Source organism: Petaurus breviceps, unplaced genomic scaffold (genome assembly GCF_028583685.1).
Source record: "Petaurus breviceps papuanus isolate PSGF00001 unplaced genomic scaffold, PetGlider_PUasm1.0 90723, whole genome shotgun sequence".
In the NCBI taxonomy this organism is placed as follows: domain Eukaryota; kingdom Metazoa; phylum Chordata; class Mammalia; order Diprotodontia; family Petauridae; genus Petaurus; species Petaurus breviceps.
Window position 1 is genome coordinate 4,179,037 of NW_027187323.1, and position 21,693 is coordinate 4,200,729.

At 39.7% G+C, this 21,693-nt stretch overlaps 1 long non-coding RNA gene across 8 annotated transcripts in view; it reads left to right on the top strand.

Annotated features, from left to right (window-relative positions):
- LOC138145087 (uncharacterized) overlaps positions 1–21,693 on the top strand; it is a 122,547-nt gene that overhangs the window by 48,834 nt on the left and 52,020 nt on the right. The window contains exon 2 of one of the 8 annotated variants that reach the window (XR_011164094.1): positions 2,136–2,310. The exons of the other annotated variants lie outside the window; for them this stretch is intronic. This is a non-coding gene — a long non-coding RNA (uncharacterized lncRNA). The remainder of the gene's footprint in view (positions 1–2,135; positions 2,311–21,693) is intronic. 8 annotated transcript variants of the gene reach the window in all.

Here is a 21,693-nt window from a genome sequence, read left to right on the forward strand (position 1 = left end):
ACACACACACACACACACACACACACACACACACACACACACACACATATATATGGGTTAGCTAAATGGCACAGTGGATAGAGCCCTGGAGTCAAGAGGACCTGAGTTCAAATTCAGCCTCAAACATTTGACACTGATTAGCTGTGTGACCCTGGTTAAGTCACTTAAAAGTACATAGATATATGACCTATCATTATTATTATATTAGTTTTCTCTTCCTAGGTGTGCCCAGGCTCTAAGAGTACTGGAATGAGCATATGTTCTTAACCTGAGGTACATGAATTTGAATAAAACTGGTTTTCCTTTTGTAGGCTATTGTGTATTTTATTTTGTGCATTAAAAATATTATTCTGAGAAGAGGTCCATAGGCTTCCCCAGAAAGAGATACAAGACTTAAAAAAGGTTAAATCTGAACCTCTTGCTTAGAAGCAAGTTTTGTAAATGCAAGACCATTCTAAATTCTTTCCTGTTATAGAACTTACTACTTCTTTTCATAAATGATTGTGCTTATGAAAAGCAGGAGGCACCTGGCATTTGAGTATAATGTGTACCCATACATTAAATACTCATGAAATCCCTGGTCTTTTACATCATACCCTTTATTGTTCATTGCTCACAGTTTCTAATACAGCCTTTTCATTTTCTTTCAGTCACTGCCAATATTTATCTTTCATTTCTCCTGTTCCCCACAATTATCAACCTCTAAACACTATCAAAATTGTCCCCAGGCATCTCAACTTTAAATGCAATTGTAACTTTTCCATTCGAGGCCTTGTTTCATTAAACAAATATGTGGGTGCTACATGATTTTGCAGCAGATATTGTTTATGTGGGAGTTGGATTTGTACTGTGTTTACAGCTAAAGAGAAAAAATTTCAACACTTTATTGGACATGTACTGGCATGTGGGTGAGGTTGGAGAAAATAAATGAGTGTTGAAATCAAATACAGGCCTGGGAAAATTCTCCTTTTTGATGGTGCATCCGAGGAAGGTCAACAGCTGGAAGCATGCAGATCTTTAGGGTGAGGCTTCTTGCCAAAAACAGTGCCCTCTTTTGAGATAGCCAACCCTAAAGAAATGAGGGCTGTCTTGTTGCTACATTTCAGGACCAGGAAAAAATATGATTGCACAACAGGAAACATGTACCTTCACGCCCATCATATAGTTGTCTCTTCCCTTCCTCCAAAAGCCATTTTTGAAAGCATGCAATAAACTGAGAGTTTGTGACCTCTATACTTGAAGATATTTTTATATTCCTTGTAGGAAATGATACACGCTATTTTTTCCGTGTTCAGACTGGCTATTTAAAACACGTGGTGCTCAGGACTTGTAACTGGCACCTGTTGCGTGGAACAACGCAATTGCCTTCCTTCCTCCCTGGGCCACAATTAGAAATCTTAACAGCTCATGGCAATTTGTATCAACTATGCAGGTTATCTTTTGCCCACTACCTTTAAGGAGATAGATTTTATTAGACTAATTATGTAATTATGGTCTATGGTAATTCCATGACCAGAAAGAATCTTGACACGGTATCCTGCCTTCAGGCATAACCATACCTTACCCATCATTCCAAACAAATGAAAAATCTATTCTTTGTTCGAAATCCACCTCCCCTCACTTTCACCTCTAATCAAGAGAATAAACAACTTTCCTTAGGAAACCATTTTAGCATTTACTGACTCTCACTGTCTAGAAATTCTTCCTTTTGTCTATTACCTATTTATGCTGATATATACAAGGCCATTTCCTTTCTTCAGGGATCATAGATTTTGACTTGGAAGGGACCTAAGAGGCCATCAGATTCAGCCTCTTCATTTTATGAATGAGAAAACTGAGTCATAGGAAGGGTGAATGACTTGCCCAGGGTCACACATCTAGTAAGTTTCTAGGGAGCAGGACTGGAACTTGACTGTATCTACTCTTAAGTTCAGGGCTCAATCTGCACTATCATGCTCCTTTTAATCATGAAAGAAAGATTTGTTTATCAATTGTATGTTCAACCTGTGGCTCAGGATCTTAGCTCTGAGAACATATACAGACTGGGCTTAATTCTGTTAGCTGTTCTCTCTTTATAATCTTTATGGCTCAGTCCCAATCCAGGAGCATCAGTATTTGGCCATGTTTCTTTGTAGGTAATAAAGGTAAAGCATTTAACTAGCAGCAGCAGAAGAAGCAGCAGCAACAACAGTTCTATTAAGGACGGGCATAATCTGGGAAAGGCAGTTGAAGTACTCCCCTTTGGTGAGGCCTTTCTAACATCTGGGTCAGCACCATCCCTTCAAATTCCAAGTCTAGCACGACTCACAGGTAAGAAGAATTCAGTGAAAAGACTAGGGGGACTTGGTGAAGGGGCAAGTCTTCCTTTGTTTTCATTTATTTGCTTTTTTTCAACTATCCCACCCTCCCACTACTGCTGCTACCAGCAGTGGATAGAGTGTTATACCTGGCACCAGGAAGATCTGACTTCAAATTTGTCCTCACCCGATTACTAGCTATATGACCCCGGGCAAGTCACTTAACCCTTGTCTGCCTTAGTTTCTTCAGCTGTATGATGGGGATCATAATAGCACCTACCTTTCTTAGGGTTATTGCGAGGATCAAATGAAATAATATCTGTAAAGTGTTTTATACAGTGCCTGGTATATATTAAGTGCTTAATAAACACTTATGCTCTCCTTCTCCCCTACCACTGCTGTTGCAGTGAATACCCAGCTTTCTCTCTGGGTCTTCAGTTTGTAAGGCTCGATTTTTAATCCATAATTCTTTTCTTAGCAGCATGATCACTAGCTCTGGTCTAGTTTCCACACTCCTCGTGGAAGCCAAGCCCATTTCCCCAAGAAGCTGCCTCCTAGAAGGCAGGAGTGCATTTCCTGAAACACAGTCATTTGCCCCAGTCTGGCCCCTGATCCCCTCCCTGGGGGAGAGGGGAGGGAGCTACTTGGATGAGCTGCTTGCTCTATGGGCATCATTTTCATTATCTGAAAAGGAAGGGATTGGACTAGACGATCTTAAAGGTCTGTTCCAGCTCTAAATATGATTTTTATGAGCAACATTGTAGAATTAGACATTGCTTAGTTTTATTCAAGTACAATTTATACAATGTCAGGCATCGAAGATATGTAGTACATTGAATTTTATATTTACACTATTATTTGAGAGACATCTCTCCACAAAGACAGTCCTCAGCTGTGTACCAGCAAGAATCACTGAACTATGAGTGGCCCCCTTACCCATCACTCCTGGGCTGCTGGCTGTCAGCTTGGTTATTGGACAGATAGCCCTAAATGCTTTTGTGGTGCTCTGCTTTCATTTCCTAACCATTTCCTCATTCTGTCCATGCCTATGGACAGCCTAAGTGACACCGAGCCACTTCTGTTCCTTAAGGGATATGTTTCTGAAAGTGACTTCTGTGGCTTTGGAACTGAAGCTGGAGTGGTGGTAGAAACTGGGTGGCTTCTGGATCCATGCCCTAGACCAAGTGTAGGCAAAGGTCCTGCTCAACCTGGGGCAAGTTTAACGACCTTTCCTCTACCCTCAGGGTTACCCAAATCCAGTTTCCTTTTCATCTGGATTTGGACTTATATGTTCCATATATAGGCTGTAATCTGGTGCCAGCCCTCCACCTATAATTTTCAGACAGTCCCTTAGTGGGGTCTGGTTCTCCAAACGTCTTGTCTGTCTTCTATTTGCTAGGGAATCAAACTAGCTCTTTAATGGACATCTTTACAAGGGCCATGGGCATTTTCTGGAGCTATATCGTCTAATAGATTCCCTAGTGTTTTATTGCTTGGTATTAGATGACTCACCACTAGTCTACTGTCTTGGATTTTCTCTTGTATTGGGACATCATACCTTGGCAAGAGTCTCAGACAGTGATCTTGAGTATTATACACTTGATTGTTCCTCTCTGTGTTCTGACGAGCTCAGATTACAGCTAGGTAAGAGCCCTCTGTCACTCAGTTTCTTAGCTGAACTGTATACTAGTTTTCAGTCTCTAGATCTACATATTCAGACATCCCAAAGCACAGGTCAATGTGACTTTTGCTCATATAGTGACTTAATTCCTACTGCTGCCTTCTATATGGGGGAGGAAGAATAATACAGGCAAAACCAGCACACATAGAAACTACATTGCAAGATATGATGGGATTAGATACATAAATCAGTATAATAGAAACTAATTACAAAAAGATTTCAGAGCAGGATAATGGAGCGAGGACTGAGCATTGCTTCACAGAGGTAGTAAGATCTGAGTAGATCTTCTATAAATGGAATGCATTTCACATTTGTTCTTGCATAGAACAGCAGGTTGCTTTCTTGTTAGCTATGCTGCAACTGGATTGTTTTTACTTCCCATTTTGTACTCAGGAACCTCATCCCTTCCCTCATAAGCATAATGCCTCATGTGGTTTGCTATTTGAACTTCATTCTCTCTACTCTTTTCATTAACAGAACCATAACTAGCAATTTGTTGCTTCTAGGGCAAGTGCTGGGGAAGGTACCTGGGTTGCTAGTGGGTAGTGGGGAGGCGAACCATTTCAGGAAGCTTCAAGTTTTCTAAATTTTCTGCTGAAAGACTGTTGCTGGTGAGGGTCAGAAGGAGATGCCAACTATTGCTAGGCATGAGTTTACTCTGCACCCTCTGAGATTTCTGCTCTGTTCAAGGGAGAGGAATTACCCCTGGAACTGTGCTGTTGTTCCTTTCCTTCCTGCCATTTGACCAAATTGACTGCAGATTCTGTAACAGTGATAACAATGTCATTTATACAGTGCTTGAAGTTTTGTAAAGCACTTTACAAAGATTATCTCATTTTTATCCTCACAACAACCCTGGGAGACAACTGCTATTATTATACCCATTGTACAGATGAGGAAACTGAGTTTAAGTGACTTAAGATATTGCCAGCCCTCAGGGCATCTAGGTGGCACAGTGAATAGAACACAGGCCCTGGAGTCAGGAGAACCTGAGTTCAAATCCAGCCTCAAAAACTTAATACTTATTAGTCATGTGACCTTGGCCAAGTCACTTAACCCCAATTGCCCTGCCTTCCCCCTCCAGAAAGCAAAAAAAAAAAAAGATACTGGCAGTCATACCCAACCCATTTAGCTTGGTTTATCTCATGTGACTGGATTCTCTAATTTTATTTTTGATGACTGTCATTTTCATTCCATTGTTAGGTAGTCTCCAAAGCACACAGTTTGTATTTGCAATGTTTATTGTAAATAACTTTTTTGCATGTAGCAATTTTATTTTTATTCTGGATGGTAACCACATACTTAGAAGCAGAACTAATTTTGAATTTGGAGCCAGAGGATCATCCTCTGCTACTTACAACTTATGTGATATCAGGAGATGTATAGGTATTCAGGGAAGACTATCTCTGGTGTAAAGACTGCCTAGCCCTTTTCAGGGCTGCTTTCCACCTTTGGTGTCCACCTGCCACCCAACTTTCACCTGTGGCTCCAAGAAGCATGTGCAGTGGCCACACTCTGGGAAACCATTTCAGCAGATGGACTAAACCAGGTTGAAGGTAACTGACAGGCCTCAAACTTGATGGTGAATTGGAGGCTATCTACTCTAAGTAAGACTTACCTGGTGGAATAAGTGGATGTGAACAATTTGTTCCAATGGACCTTGAAGGCAGAGGGATCAGAAGATGTGGAGAATTCAAACTCTACCTCAGAGAACACATCTTGGATGGGCCAGCCATGTAGTTTAAATGCCAAAACTATGTTTGCCTAAAAGACTATTTTATGAAGAAGTCATACAAGGCAAGCACTCACATGGTGGTCAGCAATGTCAGCTCTCTGAAGAGCTTTGGGATCAACTGTGAAACATGGGAGACACTGGCATAAGACCACCTCATATAGCGTGCCCACATCAAAGGAGGTGCTGTGTTCTACGAGCAAAGCAGGGTTGCTGTAGCTCGAAAGAAACATGAGATGCACAAATCTGGAGACCTCTCTACTCCAAATATTAATATGCCTACCTCTGGTATCACCTTTCAAGCTTGTATTGGTTTGATCAGCCACAGATGGACACACTGTACCTTGGCTCCGACATAGTGACATCATTTTGGTCCTTATCAAGCATGAAAGACAGCAAGCTATGACTCATTTCTCTGAGACTCACTTTCCTAAGATGTAAAATGAGGGGTTGGACTAGATGACCTTCTAGCCCTAAATCTATTATTCTTTTAAAATGCCCTCTTAAAACATTACTTTTGCTTCTTTTTAATTAATTTTTGTCAATTAACAAAAATTAATTCCCTCCCTACCTGTTCCATCCACCTCACCCTTGGAAAACAAACCAAATTAAACCTTTGTAAACAAATATGCAGGGGGAGGCTAGGTGGAGCAGTGAATAGAGCACCAGTCCTGGTGTCAGGAGGAACTGAGTTCAAATCTGGCCTCAAGGCACTTAACACACACACACACACACACAAAATAGTTGTGTGACCTTGGGCAAGTCATTTAACCCCAACTGCCCTCAAAAAACCAACAAACAAATATGCAGTCACACAAAATAGATTCCTCCATTGGTCATGCCCCTCAAATATGTATTTTATTCTATAATATAATTAGCCCCTCTTTGTCAGCAGATAAATAATGTTTCATCATTAGTTCTCCAGAATCATGATTCATCATTATGGTCATCAGAATTCTTACGTCTTGTTTTCACAATGTAGTTTATACTGTATAAATTTTCTTCTGTTTATTTTACTCTGAATCAATTCACAAAGTTTCTCCATATTTCAATGAAATTGTCCCTTTCATAATTTCTTATAGTTCAATAGTATTCCATTATTTTCATATATCCTAATTTGTTCAGCCATCCTGCCCCCATCTTCTGGGAACCCTCTCAATTTTCACTTCTTTGCTGCTATAATCAGAGCTGCTGCATAATTTTTGTATTTATGTCTCACCCATAGTCCACTGCCTCTTATAAGAGGTGAGAGGCGTGATTTACTCTTGGTCCTCTTAAAAACTCTTCCAAATTAAAAAAAAAAATCTGTATCCATATTAGTAAAACATTTCTGAGCAAGCATCACCAATATGTATATATTTATTTATAAATTGTTTGCACATACTGAACTAATATAATGAATTATAAAGCATATGCAAAATTAAAAATTTTAGAGGATTAAAATAAAATAAACAACATTACAAATCTTTTTAGGAGTTAAATTTTTGGAGACTGATGATACAAAAAAGGCTTCTGTTCTAGTTAAAATGTAAATGCATATGTGTAATTATTTAGTGAAAGCAAGGTCATTGAATATATTTCATTACTTTTGAAAATCTACTCTATGGAACAGAGATGTCAAAGTTTGGTTCTATCATCCCTTCAATACATAATTCTGCTGTAGCTGTAAAAGATGCTCCATGAAGATACAGTGATACCGATGGAAGAATGACCTAAATCACTGTCCTTACTAAATAAGGATATTCATTTAATAATCCCATATCAGGCAAAGGTTTTTGGCAAAATTTATCTAGTAGGTTTCCATCCTCCCTGATGCAGTTGGGGAGCAGGGATAGTGTTATGACCTCTGGAGGTCAGGTCATAACGAGGTTGGCTGTCACAGATGGAGAGAAGGGGACACGGGGAGGGTAGGAAGAAGTGGAAAGATCCCTGGCATTGGCTGATCTTCTTTATGTGATTGCGAGCTCTCTGAAACACTAGTTTTGGGAGCAGTGTTAGGGGCTTGTATTTGATCTTGCCACTCACTGATAGCACCAGTTTCTACCTTCTCTTGTCTTTTTTTGCTTGCTGCTGTCTCTGTTGCTGCTTACTATTACTGTGATTCCTTCTAGTTTTGGACTCTACTTGTTTCACCCCCTCCTAGACCAGTGAGCTTCCCTTGTTTTCCTGGGGATAGGAGAGAGTGAAGACTTCAGGAGGATAGCAAGGTGCTTGCATCCTTGGGAATCATTTTCCCTCTGCTGGGCCTCTGAGGGACCCCTCCTTTAGCTTCAGATTCTTGTCTGTCCTGGGTTATGGAGCATATATTTCACACATCTTCCCCTAGCAGGGGTGGGGAACCTATGCCCTTGAGGACACGTGTGGCCCTCTAGGTCCTCAAGTGTGTCCCTTTGACTGGATCACTCCCGTGCTTAGAAGGTGAGATGTTGGGAATATCCCTGCTTCTGGGGAAGCAGAGTTTACCTGTTCCTCTTGTAATCTGGGGTCATGGTGGTGTGGGATCAAGGGACATAGGGTAGCCTTGGTTACTGGGTGAGAGGGAGAAGGGACAGGGGTCATGGCAAAGGAATACCTGCCCACTTGCCAGTGCTTATCACAGTGCCTCACCCAGACTAAGCTCTCAATAAGTACTTGCTGATAGAGGGCCTATTTTCTTGTGCTGGCAAAGGAAACCAGGAGGAAATCAGCTGAAGCTACAAGAGAACCTATGTTGCCCTCCTTAGTTTTAACATTTTCTTCAATCTGCCAGTGGATCACCTTCCATACCCACTGGGGTGCACACATCCCAAATTGAAAACCACTTCCTGAAAGTTGTATAAATCTATAATTCCATGAACCCTCTGGCTAGGGGTTTAGGCTATTAAAATTGATTTTTGAAGTCAACATAGCATTTGAATCAAGTTATGTCATAGGTTTTCCATTTCCTTTCCCCCCATTTATGCCAGTGATTGGGTACATACTTTTAAGTAATGTTTCATTTTAAAATGAAAGAAAAATGAACCAAAACAGTAACTACAGTCACTACCAGAGGCCACAATTCACTTTCTATGCTTCAGACTTAGGCCTGGAGTTTGTTCTGCTTGAAGGATATGGCTTTAAATTGGATCTGTTTGATACATTTCCTCTCCTTTCCCCCATATTCAAATATATGTATGTATGTGTACAAATATGAATTAATTTAATAAAGTACTTTGTAAATGTTTACATGCTGTATAATGATAGGCTATTATTGTTATATGGATACTTATATAAACTTTACATAGATATTATATATATGGGCAATAATAACTACATATGCACCCATATAATCTAGTCACAAGCAGCATGGCATTGGGAGCAGAGGACAAAACTGGTGGTCAGGTCTTGTCTTTATAGAAACTTAATAAATGCAAAAACTTGGCAAGTCACTTAAACTTTCAGTACCCAACACAAGTCTCTGAGACTAGAAATTATGGAACAATTCCTAATTTGCGTTGAGTAGATAGAATTCCCACATGGAGAGGTCCCTACATAGAGCCCCAAATAACAGATTTATATATAAATTAATAATAACAATAATAGCCACATTTATATAGCACTTACTGTATGCCAGACTCCGTGCTAAGAGCTTTATAATTATTATTTTATTTAATTCCTACAACAACCCTGGGAGTTGTGCTATTATTATCACCATTTTACAAATGAGGAAACCGAGGCAAACTATGATCAAATCACTTGCCCAGGGTCACATGGATAGTAAGTGTCTGAGGTTGGATTTGAACTACAGGTCTGGTGTGTTATTCACCGCACCACCTGTCTTTGTAGATGTGTACATCTCTATCTGTCTGTTTCTCTGTTGATATATGTAGATGTGTATATATGTATATGTATGTATATATACACGTCCATATAGAGAGCTAGATGGTTCCGTAGATAGCACCAGACTTGGAGCTTACATATACACATATATGTATATATGTATGTATTAACAAGATATATACACATACATACATACATACATACACACACACATTGCAATGCCAGTGGACACAGGTCTGGATTTAAAATCTCACAAACACATATACACATGCATATATACCACACATACATACACACACCATATAACACACACCACACCATACACACAAACATGCCACATCATACACACACATGCACGCACGCGTGTGCACACACAATCCCAGATTTGCTGTCTGGAGGAGTTTGGTCTCCAGAAAGGCTGTGGGATCAAATCTATTATTTTCTGAAATGATTGAGCAAAACAAGACTGATTGATAGACCTGTCAATACAGCTGCGTCTCGGAATGTCCTGTCTCTCCTATGAGGAGACTGATGACCCTCTGATGCACCATTCCTGGTTCAATTTTTGTTTCAGAAAGTAACGTAATAACCAGAGTTGCACTTGGGTCTGGACTTTTAATACGTTTTTGTGGAATTTCTATACTGATTTGCATTTAAAGACCTTTTCCCATCTGAGCTTTCTACCACTCTGATGTGATTCCAAGGGTTCTTATTGACTTAGATGAAAATTGTTGGGAAGTTTGAAGAAATTATTTTTTATTTAAAAATTTCAAACAAAGCATCATTTACTATAATGAACAGCAGAGTTCTAATAGTACATTAGTGCATTAATTTTTAATGCTTTTATAGAGATTTAGTCATTTCTAAAAAAAGATCGCATAATCTATTCCATGGTACACGGCCCTGCGCTTTGTGGCTTATCGTCTCACCTCCATTTGTTCAGTTGTTTCAGTCGTGTCTGACTCTTTGTGACCCCATTTGGGGTTTTCTTGGCAGAGACACTAGAGTGGTTTGCCATTTCCTTCTCCAGCTTATTTTACAGATGAGGAAATGGAGGCAAAAGGTTAAGTAACTTGCCCAGGGTCACATAGCTAGTGAGTGTCCGAGGCCAGGTTTGAACTCAGGTCCTCTTGAGTCTAGGCCTAATACTCTATCCTTTGAGCCAGCTAGCTACCTCATGGCAAATGGAGGTTAAGTAACTTGCCCAGGGTCACATAGCTAGTAAGTGTCTGAGGCCAGATTTGAACTCAGGTTTTCCTGACTCTAGGCCCAGTGCCCTATCCACTGAACCCCCTAAGTTGCCTCAGGTCACATCATAGGGTAGCATAAAGAATAGTTTTTGTTTTAACTGTAAAATATGCTTGGGAAGTTGCTTGGTCAGGTAAGTCACCCACCATCCTCCTACCAGGATCTAAGTTGAGGTCAAAACCTACCAGGACAGATGCGAGGCCAGGATGTCTAAAGGCAGGCAAACTGAATGGAGGGCTTTCTGTAGCAGGAAAAAGAGCCCCAGAGATGTAGCTAGTGAGCCACACAGGACAGAGGAATTATAGAGGTAGGACTAATTTTCCCAACGAAAGCAAATGGTACGAATAGAAGCAGTTTATGAAATGCTGAAACAGTACCTGTCTGCAGAGGTAGAAATGATGTGCTTTGGCCCAGCCATTACCCCAGAGGAATGTTCCTGCATCTGATGGACTTCTCTGCACCCACAATCTCTTTTCAACCCTTTGTTGTTACGCTTTATCATATGCATAATGCGATTAAAATCTGTAGAACCTACCTACTAGGCTTCAGGATGTCTCCTTCTTTCTGATTTAGTTGAGTGAGTAAGGGGAGACCTTCACTAATTAAGTGGCATGGTTATTGAATAGCTACTAGGTCTAATGGGAAGCTAGATGGTTCAGTGGATAGAGTACTGGGTTGGGAGTCAGGATGACCTAAATTCAGATTTAGCCTCACTAGTTGTGTGACTCAGGGCAAGTCACTTAACCCTGTTTGCCTCCGTTTCCTCATCTGCAAAATGAGCTGGAGAAGGCAATGGCAAACCATTCTAGCATCTTTGCCAAGAAAACCCAAAATGGCATCACGGAGAGTAAAATAAGACTGAAACCATTGAACAACACCAACTAGGTCTTATCTGGAGCTCCATGAGTAATTTTTTAAGTCAGACTAGGCCAGGGGTGGGGAACCTGAGGCCTCAAGGCCACATGTGGCCCTCTAGGTCCTCAGGTATGGACCTTTGACTGAGTCCAAGTTTTACAGAAAAAAATGCTTTTATTAAAGGAATTTGTTCTGTGAAGTTTGGACTTAGTCAAAGGGACACTCTTGAGGACCTAGAGGGTTCCATGTGACCTTGATACTGCAGGTTCCCCACCCTGGACCAAGCAGAGAAAAGCAGCCAGTACATGCGACACCTATTTCCTTTATAGGTTATTCAGAGGTCTTCGATGTGGCTATAATTTGTAAGACATTCAAGCTTTAGATGTAACCTCGATGACTAGAGTTACATCTTCTGAATTTGGTCTTGGCTCAGCCACTTCAACGATGGTTAGACTCCTTTATTGAGTGCCTGGTATGTGCTAGGCAGAGATAGCATTAAGGAGCAGAGAAGAGTTTTGGGTTTGGAATCACAAAGACCAAGATTCAGCTCCTCTGTCTTGGTTTCTTTGTTTCTGTCTCTCATTTATATAATAGTAAACATCTACTATGTACTATGTTGTTGTTGTTCAGTCATTTCAGTTGTGTCTGACTCTTTGTAATCCCATTTGGGATTTTCTTTCCTTCTCCATCTCATTTTACAGATGAAGAACTAGGCAAACAGGGCTAAGTGATCCACCCATGGTCAAACAACTAATATGTGTCAGAAGTCAGACCTGAACTCAGGAGGATGAGTATCCCTGACTCCAGGCCCAGCACTTTATCCACTGCACCACTGTAGCACCAATGCAATATTCACAGTGCCTACAGTGGCTATGAATATGTAGGCGTAATTCTGAATCACAAAATATAACAGACTCTCCACATGGAAGACAGAACCAAACCATTTATTCAAACACCAGAAAGCTAAATCCATCATAGCAACAAAGAAAACTATACACAATAACAATGCAGGGGGTGCCACCATCCTCAAGCCTTCCCCTTGCTAGGGCCTTCCCACAAACGAACACTCACAGCTTGCCTCCTTCTTCCTCTTTCTCCCTCAGCTCTCACTACTTTGACCATCTTTCTCCCAGCTCTCCTCCAGCTCCTTCTCTTCCTATTCCACCCTTCCTATTCCCCCCTTCCTGTTCTACCCATTCAACAAGCTCCTCATACCACAGGCTTCATGTGACTCAAACTCATGTGACTTAGGCTTCCATGTGACTTAAGGAGGTCACAAGAGCCTATTAATGGATGAGAAAGATCTTCTCATTCCATTAACAATACAGCCACCTAGGTATGTGCTAAAGATCAAAAAGACTAAAATGAAGTATTCTCTGCCCTTAACAAGCTTATATTCTATCAAAGCTGGCAAGAGATTAGAGCAAATTTACTAAGCCTTTGGTATGTGTCAGGCAGTTGTAATTCAAATAGAAATAAAAAGAAAGACTGTCCCTGAGCAGGCAGAGAAGTAATCTGGGGAGTCAGAGGTTGAGTGAGGCTGCGGAGGAGCATAGCTAGATGAGAGCTTCCTCATACAGAGGACACTTGCTGGCTGTGTGATCCTGAGTAAGTCATTTAACCTTTACCTGCTTCAGGCAACTCGGACATATTTACTAAGTCATAGACAGGATGTACCTAAGGAGAGAATTTCCTCCTTGGTAGTTCCCTATAAGGACAAAATTACCTGCTCCATGTACATGCTAGGTACTGTTTCAGGATCTGGGGTACAAAAATAGATTTACTATAGACCCCGAAGAAGCATGTAATCTTTTAAAAAAATTAATATTTTATTCTTTCCCCAATTACATGAGAAATATATATCTAATGTGGGTAGAGTGGGGTGAAGAGACACAATGATGACAAAAAAGAGAATATGGTTGCCTTCTGTCGTCTCGGGTAAGTTATTGGACCTTTCTTTCTCATCATAAGCTTTCTCATCTATAAAAGAGAATAGAGAATGAACCCTCAGTTTCATCGTTATAGGGAATTCCTGACAAGGAACCTTTTTCGACTAGTACCAGTCGGCATCTCTTCTGTAGCTAGGGTAATGGGATTAGTTCTAGGAATTAATTAGGAAAGCAAAACCTCTCAGCAACAGCTGAGGCATCTGTGTCTACCATGAATATCATACATCTGAGAAGATCAAGACCGGAGCAGGGGAAGGCACTGATCTGGAGCTTCCAAGGTCTGATGGAGCTCAGGGGACTATTGTCAGGCACGGTTCTTCTGTTGCACACTGATGAGTAAATTTAAGATGAGGAAGCAATAGAATGGACTTCTAGCAGTCACTAAATCCCAGGAAGTGATGCTGGTCCTTATTACTGGAGGGAATTTGCCAGGTATGCATGCCCTCAGCCTTTCAGAAGTTCATCTGTATCTCCTGCAGGGAGATTCTTGTTCAAGGAATTCAACTTTGTGAATCTGGATGCACCCTTCTTCAGATTGGTACATTATTTTTTTTACGCTGAGGATCTGGAATAGTCTTGGAGATGCCTAGTGATTAGAATGAGCCAGCCTTAGAATCAGGCAGACCTTGATTCTAGTTCCATCTCTGACAAATGGGTTATGTGACCATGGGAAAATCCCTTTTCATAGCAATGCTCCAGTCACTTCTTTAAGACTCTATGTTTCAGAGGAATTGCCAATCTGCGTCAGAATTTCCTCACTGGGAGCTCCTGATACTAAGGGAAGCACAGCTTCATATTTGGGGGGAAAATAAAGACTTGTGTGGTGTGTATGTGTGTGTATGTGTGTGTGTGTGTGTGCATGTGTAGAAACTGGAATTGTAAATTTGGTCTGGTTAACAAGAATGCCTCAGAACAGTTTGTCTAAATGTAGAGGAACAAGTCATGTAGTTTTTCATTTGTAATGAACAATCATCTTTTTATATTTTCCGTCTTCTGAGGGTTAGTGTAGCATTTTTATTATACTGGTAAACAGATTGTCTCCAGTCATATGAAGGCCAATCAATTTAACTAAGACCTCTTTGGAGATGGGCAAAGTTATATTTAATTCCTAATATGAAAGGATTTCAGTGGAGAATGATTCCTTTTTATACTCCCAGAATTTGAGCTTGACAACTATTCACTAGAATGCTTAGACCCTGGGCAATCATCTCTGGATTGGTTGAGGTGAGACCCTGAAAATAGAGAAATGGATGAAATGACCTCTTGGGGCTTTTCCCAGCTTAATGATTCTTTAACTTGGTAACCATGAGCCTGCAGAGTGAGAGGTATTCGGCAAAGTAATCTGAAGATAATGACAACCTCAGTGTCTCTGTTGACTTCTGCTGAAATAACTTCCCTATCATAATCTTACAACAGAATCATCAGATGATAAGACAGATGTTAGGCAATAATGTCGTTTTTGTAATGTTTTGAATTGGATACTAACATGAAGTTCACTTCAGTGGGGAATTCATGTCATGTTACAAAATCTTTAGAAAAGAGCATTATAACAATCCCTACAGATGCTCATTAAAATTATTTTGAAATTATACTGTTATGTGATTGTGGGATTTTCAGAGTCTCCGTAGACTTGCACTGCAATCATGATATCTTTATTACTATGTTTATTTTGCATTAACATCTTCTGACCAAATTTGAATTTTCTGCTCAGATCAAGATATTTACAGTTTTTTCAAAACTGAATGGATTGCCTGCAATGGAAATCTTAGGCCAAGTGAAATAACTCCATTATTTCCAACACTGATTTCTTTTTTTTTTTTTTTAAGCAATTGGGGTTAAGTAACTTGCTCAAGGTTACATGGCCAGGTGTTTCTGGGTGTGGTGCTGAGTGTCTGAGCCCAGGATTCGATCTCCAGGTCATCCTGACACTGGAGCCGGTGCTCTTACTCGCTGTGCTACCTGGCCTCCCCTCAACACTAATTTCCCTAACAAAAGACCTACTTGTTAAAAAATGCCTCAAACCAAACCAAAATTTGAAAACTATGTTCAAAGTACTTTATTGCATGACATTGGAGTATGAAGATATGGATTGTATGGCCCCTGCCCTCAAAGGGTTTACAGTCCCCTCAGAGAGGCAACACACATGTGTAGAATAAACACATTTTATAAGGATAACAAGGATAAAGATGCATTATTATTAACTGCAAGAAAATAATGAACTTGATGGTGGCATCAAAATAGCAACAGTCTTTGCTGTTATTTAGTCATATCTGACTCTTTGTGACTTCATTTGGGCTGTTTTGGCAAAGGTACTGGAATGATTCACCATTTCCTTCTCCAACTCATTATACAGGTGAGAAAACTGAGGAAAACAGGGTTAAATGACTTTCCCAGGGTCATATTACTTGTAAGTTTCTGAGGTTGGATTTGAACTCAGGTCTTCCTGACTCTAGGCCCAATTCTCTGTCCACTGCACCACCCGGCTGCTCTAAGCTGCAGTGTAGGCAAACCTTATAAAATGTATTAGGATGTGTGGAATGGATAAAAACTGGACTTAAAAAGAAGGGCAACTAGGTGGCGCAGTATGTAGAGTGCCAGCCCCAAAGTCAGGAGCACCTGAGCTCGATCAGGCTTCAGACCCTTAACACACACACACACACACATACACACACACACCTAGCCGTGTGACCTTGGGCAAATTGCTTAACCCCAATTGCCCTCCAAAAAAAGCCAAAAAGAAAAGAAGTTGATATAACATACCAAATTAGAGGCAGTGGGGAGTATGGTGCAAAAGGGGATTTTTCTGTTGGCTTTAAACCAGTGACTAAGATGGTTAGTATTGTTATGCCTGTATTGTTTCCTTCTACCTCAAAAATCAAATACAAAATCTTCTGTTTAGCTTTTCCTAGTCCCTACCCTTGCCCCTCACTAGTGCTTCTGAGATTGTCTTCCATTTATACACACATACACATATACACATACATACTCTCTCACACACATACACACACACACACGTATATTTTTTTGTGTTTGTCTCTTCCATTAGAGTGTAATGGGTAGAGAGGGCAGAGAGCAGGTTTTTGCTTTCCTGTGCATTGCCAGCACATAGCACAGCGGTTGGCATATAGGTAGAGTAGCAAATGTTTATTTACTCACTGCTGTAACTATATATGAATACAATGTAAGACTTTCCTAATAAAACTAAGTATTTTTCAAAATGGAATATTGGATCTTTTAGAAGTTGGAGGGAAGAAGGATAAGGATAGGATTTAAATTTCTATAGAGTACTGTAGAGTATAGATTACTTCCTAGATTTTGGTGCCAATGGTTGCAATGGAATTCTCATCCTTAGACCTAATTTCAGTTACAGACTATCTGGAATAGTGATGAACATTTGGTTTGCTATCATGTTTAATGAAATGTCAATTTTTGGTGTGATGTAAAGCAAGGTCCAATATTCATACTTTCTTTCAGTGTTAGAATAGATGTTGCATGTACTTAAGTCCAATTTAATCAGTAATTTTTCCAAGTTGAATTACCTCAGGCTTGATTCCCCAAGCCTTGGAATTATTTTGGAGAACAAAGTGTAATGAGAAGTAAATTTTAGGGGCATTTTGTCTTTCAATGAATATTGTGCAAATCATATTGTTTGTACATAATTTTTAAATCTTAAACTTGAAAGCTTTTTATAAAATGGCTCTAGTGCTGTTCCCCTTGAGTCTTGAGCACTATAAATACATTTTAACTTAATAATAAAAAAATCTACTCTACCATGCCTTCTGCATATTAGTCTTTATCAACACTACCTTTGAATAGTTCTAGAGCCTCCTATGGTGCAAATGTCTCTGTTTAACTAACACTCTTTATTTTATTACATTCAAAATGTACTTGTGAAAATGAAAGTGCTTTGTATTGCTGTTATAGCTTCAACGATGTGATTATTTAGCACTTTTCTGAGGCTGATTTCCTTGTTAGTATTTATACAGCCCCACGTAAAGGCATCTGAAGGGTGCAAACAGTAAGGGGAGAATTGGAATTATTTAGCATATTTTAGGGAGAGAATGACAAGGAGTAACTACAAGAAAGGGACTTAAGAGGATATTTCTAATAAGTGACATAATTTTTAGCCTCTTTTTGACAAAAGTCTTCTGACTATATGTAGAAAATTATGGAAATAATCGTTCATCCTATCTAAAAATAAAATTAAAAGAAGATCTTAAAGTATGGCTTCCTTTATTAGGGAGACCATAGCAAAGGTCATTGTGTTTCCATAGTTCCCTTTGAAGGTCATGACAATGACTTGGTGGGAATAGGTATAAGACTCTTATAGTATAGCATCACTTATCAAATCTGGTTCATGCTACTTGAACCCACTTTTCATAAGCCCCACTCACAAACCCATCCATAAAAAGTTCCCAACCTGAAATTTTATGATGAATTTCCTAGTTGAAATGCTGTCAGGAAAAGAACTGGGCCTTCTAATCCTGAGCTACCTCTACAGAAACCCTTCTATTTATAATTCTCTGGAATGTAGCATTGGGGGATGAGCAAGAATGTTTTGGCTGACCTACATTCCTGTGACTGCGCCCAAAGGAGAGGAGCCGCCAGGGCCATTACCCAAATCTGATTTTATGAAATAAAACACAATTATTTCCATTTTTTGGGAGGGGGCAGGGTGAGCAGAGCCTCCTGATTAATTACTGATATATAAATAGTTTTCCTTAAAGATTCTAGTCTCAGTGGGATCAGTGGGAAACGTATTTCAGCCTCAGTTTCCTAATCAATAAACTAAGGATAAAGATGCCTGCCCTGTTTCATCTAATAAGGTTCTTATGAGGATAAAATGAATCTGAAAGCACTTTGAAAACTACTATTATATAAATTATATATATTACTACTATTATATAAATAAAAGTTATTCATAGCTTCTGGATGCCTTAGCACAGTGCTTGACATTAATTCAATTAGAAGATGAGAGAGGTTGGAACTTCTGGTTGATTGACCTCCTTGATTGCAGGGAGTATCTTACTTTTCCATCTATATCCCCAGTTCATAACACAGTGCTTAGTACATAGTAAGAGCTTAATAAATATTTTCTTTATTCCTTCATTCAACTCATTTGAAGAGTTGCCTTTCCAGTATTATATTTCTGCCACAATTTATCTCATTATGTTATGTAAGATGGAATACCTTGGGAGCAAATATAAAATTAGGGAAGCTCATCCCACCCATAGGAACAGGGTAGAAGATGGGCTTCGGGGGGGGATCTTTCTGTATTTGTATATTTCAGTGCCAGAAAATCTGCTGGTGAGATAGAATGGGCAGAAGTTTTCTCTCTGAAAAATTAAGCTAGTCGGATTTTTGAAGCTCATTCCTATGACTGAGTGAAGGCAATCCAGGAAATGGAATTGTCTGAATTTTCATGACCTCTACCTGGTCATCAAGACATTCCCAAAGAATAAGCAAATATTTCTTCTGAATGAAGAGCAGTAAAATTATCTTTACTAATAATGGGCCACTATAGATAAGGAGACATTGTCAAGGGGGATAGTAAAAACACTGGAAAATGAGAATAACATTCATTTGTCACTTGTCAGATGAATGAATTTCTCGATTCTATGGCCTAACATAAAGTATTGATATTTAACCATATCTGTTAATCATCCATCTCATTTGGTCATACCAATGATACTTTTGCCTTGATAGGAGAAACACTATTCTCCAAAGATGTTGATGAAATACAATCAAGTTAAAGACTAAACATTTTTAGAATTCTAGATTTTTAATTCTTTTTTTCTTTTTCTAGTTTGAAAAGGTTTTAGAGATTTTCCAGTCCAAGAGAGGTATCATGACTCCTTTGGAGTTAGAGGTCACGGGTTCATATCCTGTTTCTAATGCTTTATTTGTTACCTGAGAAGAAATAACTTAACTTTCTTTGGCATCAGGTTCTTTATCTGTAGAAATGGGGGAGTTAGATAGATGACCTCTGAGGTACTCCCAGTTCTTGATCTTCTGAACTTTCTTTTTTGTTTTTATAGTTGAGGAAACTGAGCTCTGTAAAACTGTGACTTCCCTGTGCATATACAGCTAGTATATGGCATAATCAGGACGAAGGTCTCCTGAATAATGAGTTCTAGTGCATCATATTGTTTCCCTCCATTAGTATGGCACTTCTGCTTTTCATAGTGCTCTGAGTTAATTTATGAAGTCCTTGACTATGTTCCTTCATTTTTATAACTCTCGTTTTATAGGTGAAGCTAGAGAGATGTTAAAAAAAAAAGGTAACTTGGACAAAGTCCTAAATGAACAGAGGTTGAATCTCAGTATCACACTCTCAACTCTGGGTCTGGGTGCTTAGCGACTAAGACCTTAGACAGGGCCCTTGGCATGGCCAAATAAGTATGGGTTTTTTTTCTTCCTATTTTTTTCCACTGCCTTTTGCTTAGACAATTGTAGAAATTATATGGTGGTGGTCTAGCTCAGTCAATGATTCTGAGCTTAATCTTTTTGGTAGCATCTCATTTGTCAACAAGCACCTATCTTCTGTTTTCTCCACATTTATGTCTTAAGGTGATAGCGTGGGCCACAAGTTATGTTTCCATGGACCTAAGTTTGAGAATTGCTACTTGCTATTAAGTAGATTATACTCTAAAAGGTCCAGGAAATAGAGGAACACAGGCTGGTTTCTGGGCGGACTAAATAAGATTGGAGTGAAAAAGAATAAATGTAGTTTTTTTGGAGGGAAGGGTGGGGTTCAGTAGGGACATGAGGGAGAGGGTGTAGACTGAGATTGAGGGGTTATTTGAAGACCTGGTGGTCTCTTTACCCTACAAAGAAGAGAATATTTGGGCCAAATATGCTTGACCAGAGCTGTATTTTCAGCTGTACTATATGGTTCTTGACAGGGAGAGTAATGGTGAGATGACATCTTATTGCACCCTTAAAGCAAACTCTAATGAGTTCAATAAAGAAATAGTATATTTGAGCATGTTTCACATGTCTGTGTGAGGTTAATGATGAAGGTTAAAGTCTTTTCAAAGAAAGAAAGTAAATAATCCACTAGATTCTTGAAAGAATCTAAAAATTATTGTAATGGGTTGGAGAGGATTGAGAAAATTAAGTTTTCACAGTGTATCATGCCAGCAAGAGTTTATTGTCCTTTTGGGACTGTCTCAAGTGTTTATTTGTAAGTTTGGCAGATCGACCCTGCATGTGATCCAACAGATAGGCTTCACAGACCTCTTGGGGAGGCAAACATAGCAAGGCAGGCCATTCAGTCTCAGACAATGATCCACTTGTCATCTAAGTCCAACTAGGGGAAGATCCTAGTCCTGGAAAGCCTCGACGTATTTCCACTATGAGTTGGGGGTAAGGACAGAGAATGGTCAGGTAAATGAACTTTACCAACTTCTTGCTTCCCCAACTCATTATTATGAACCAATCTTTGGGTAATCTTACTTCTTATGAGGATAATAGCTCTTTTCCTTCTCCTAACCATTCTGAGGATACATGCCCTAGAAGGCTCTGTACCCTGCTTTCCCTTGTGTCTCTGGAGCCCTACCTCCTATTGGCATCGTGTGAAGAAGCCTCCCTTCAATCCTTTGGGTTCTTGGCATGGAGCTTTGTGTGGGGGTGTGTTTTTCCTGTTTTCTAACTCACATTTTGTTTTGTGGGGTGGGAATAATCTTTGTCCAGATGGTCCCCATTCCAGGACATTTTGCAGAATATCCATGAGCCAGCAACCATAGGGGGAATTTTTTTTAACTTAAGAAGGGCCCCCATGTTGCCAGACTTTCCTGTAAATCTCAAGACATGTTCCTTTTTGCAAAACAAAACACCCCCAAACACTGGTTTTTGTTGGTTTAAAAAAAAAAAAGAATGAATCTGTGGCAAATTTTTACAAAAAACCAAACTGCTTGAAAGGGACAGTTTTCAGCCTGGCAAAACCTTTCCTGTTTTCCTGCTTTGCTTTTAATGCAAAGCTCTTAAGACTCTGAATACATCTCAGAGCACATGTTCTTGTGTGGACACTCTAAAGGAGCCTCACTCCCGACACAATACTGGCATAACAAAACCCCACCCCCCAACTCAGAACAAACCTGAATTCTTTAGAAATGTATCATGTGGAATAAG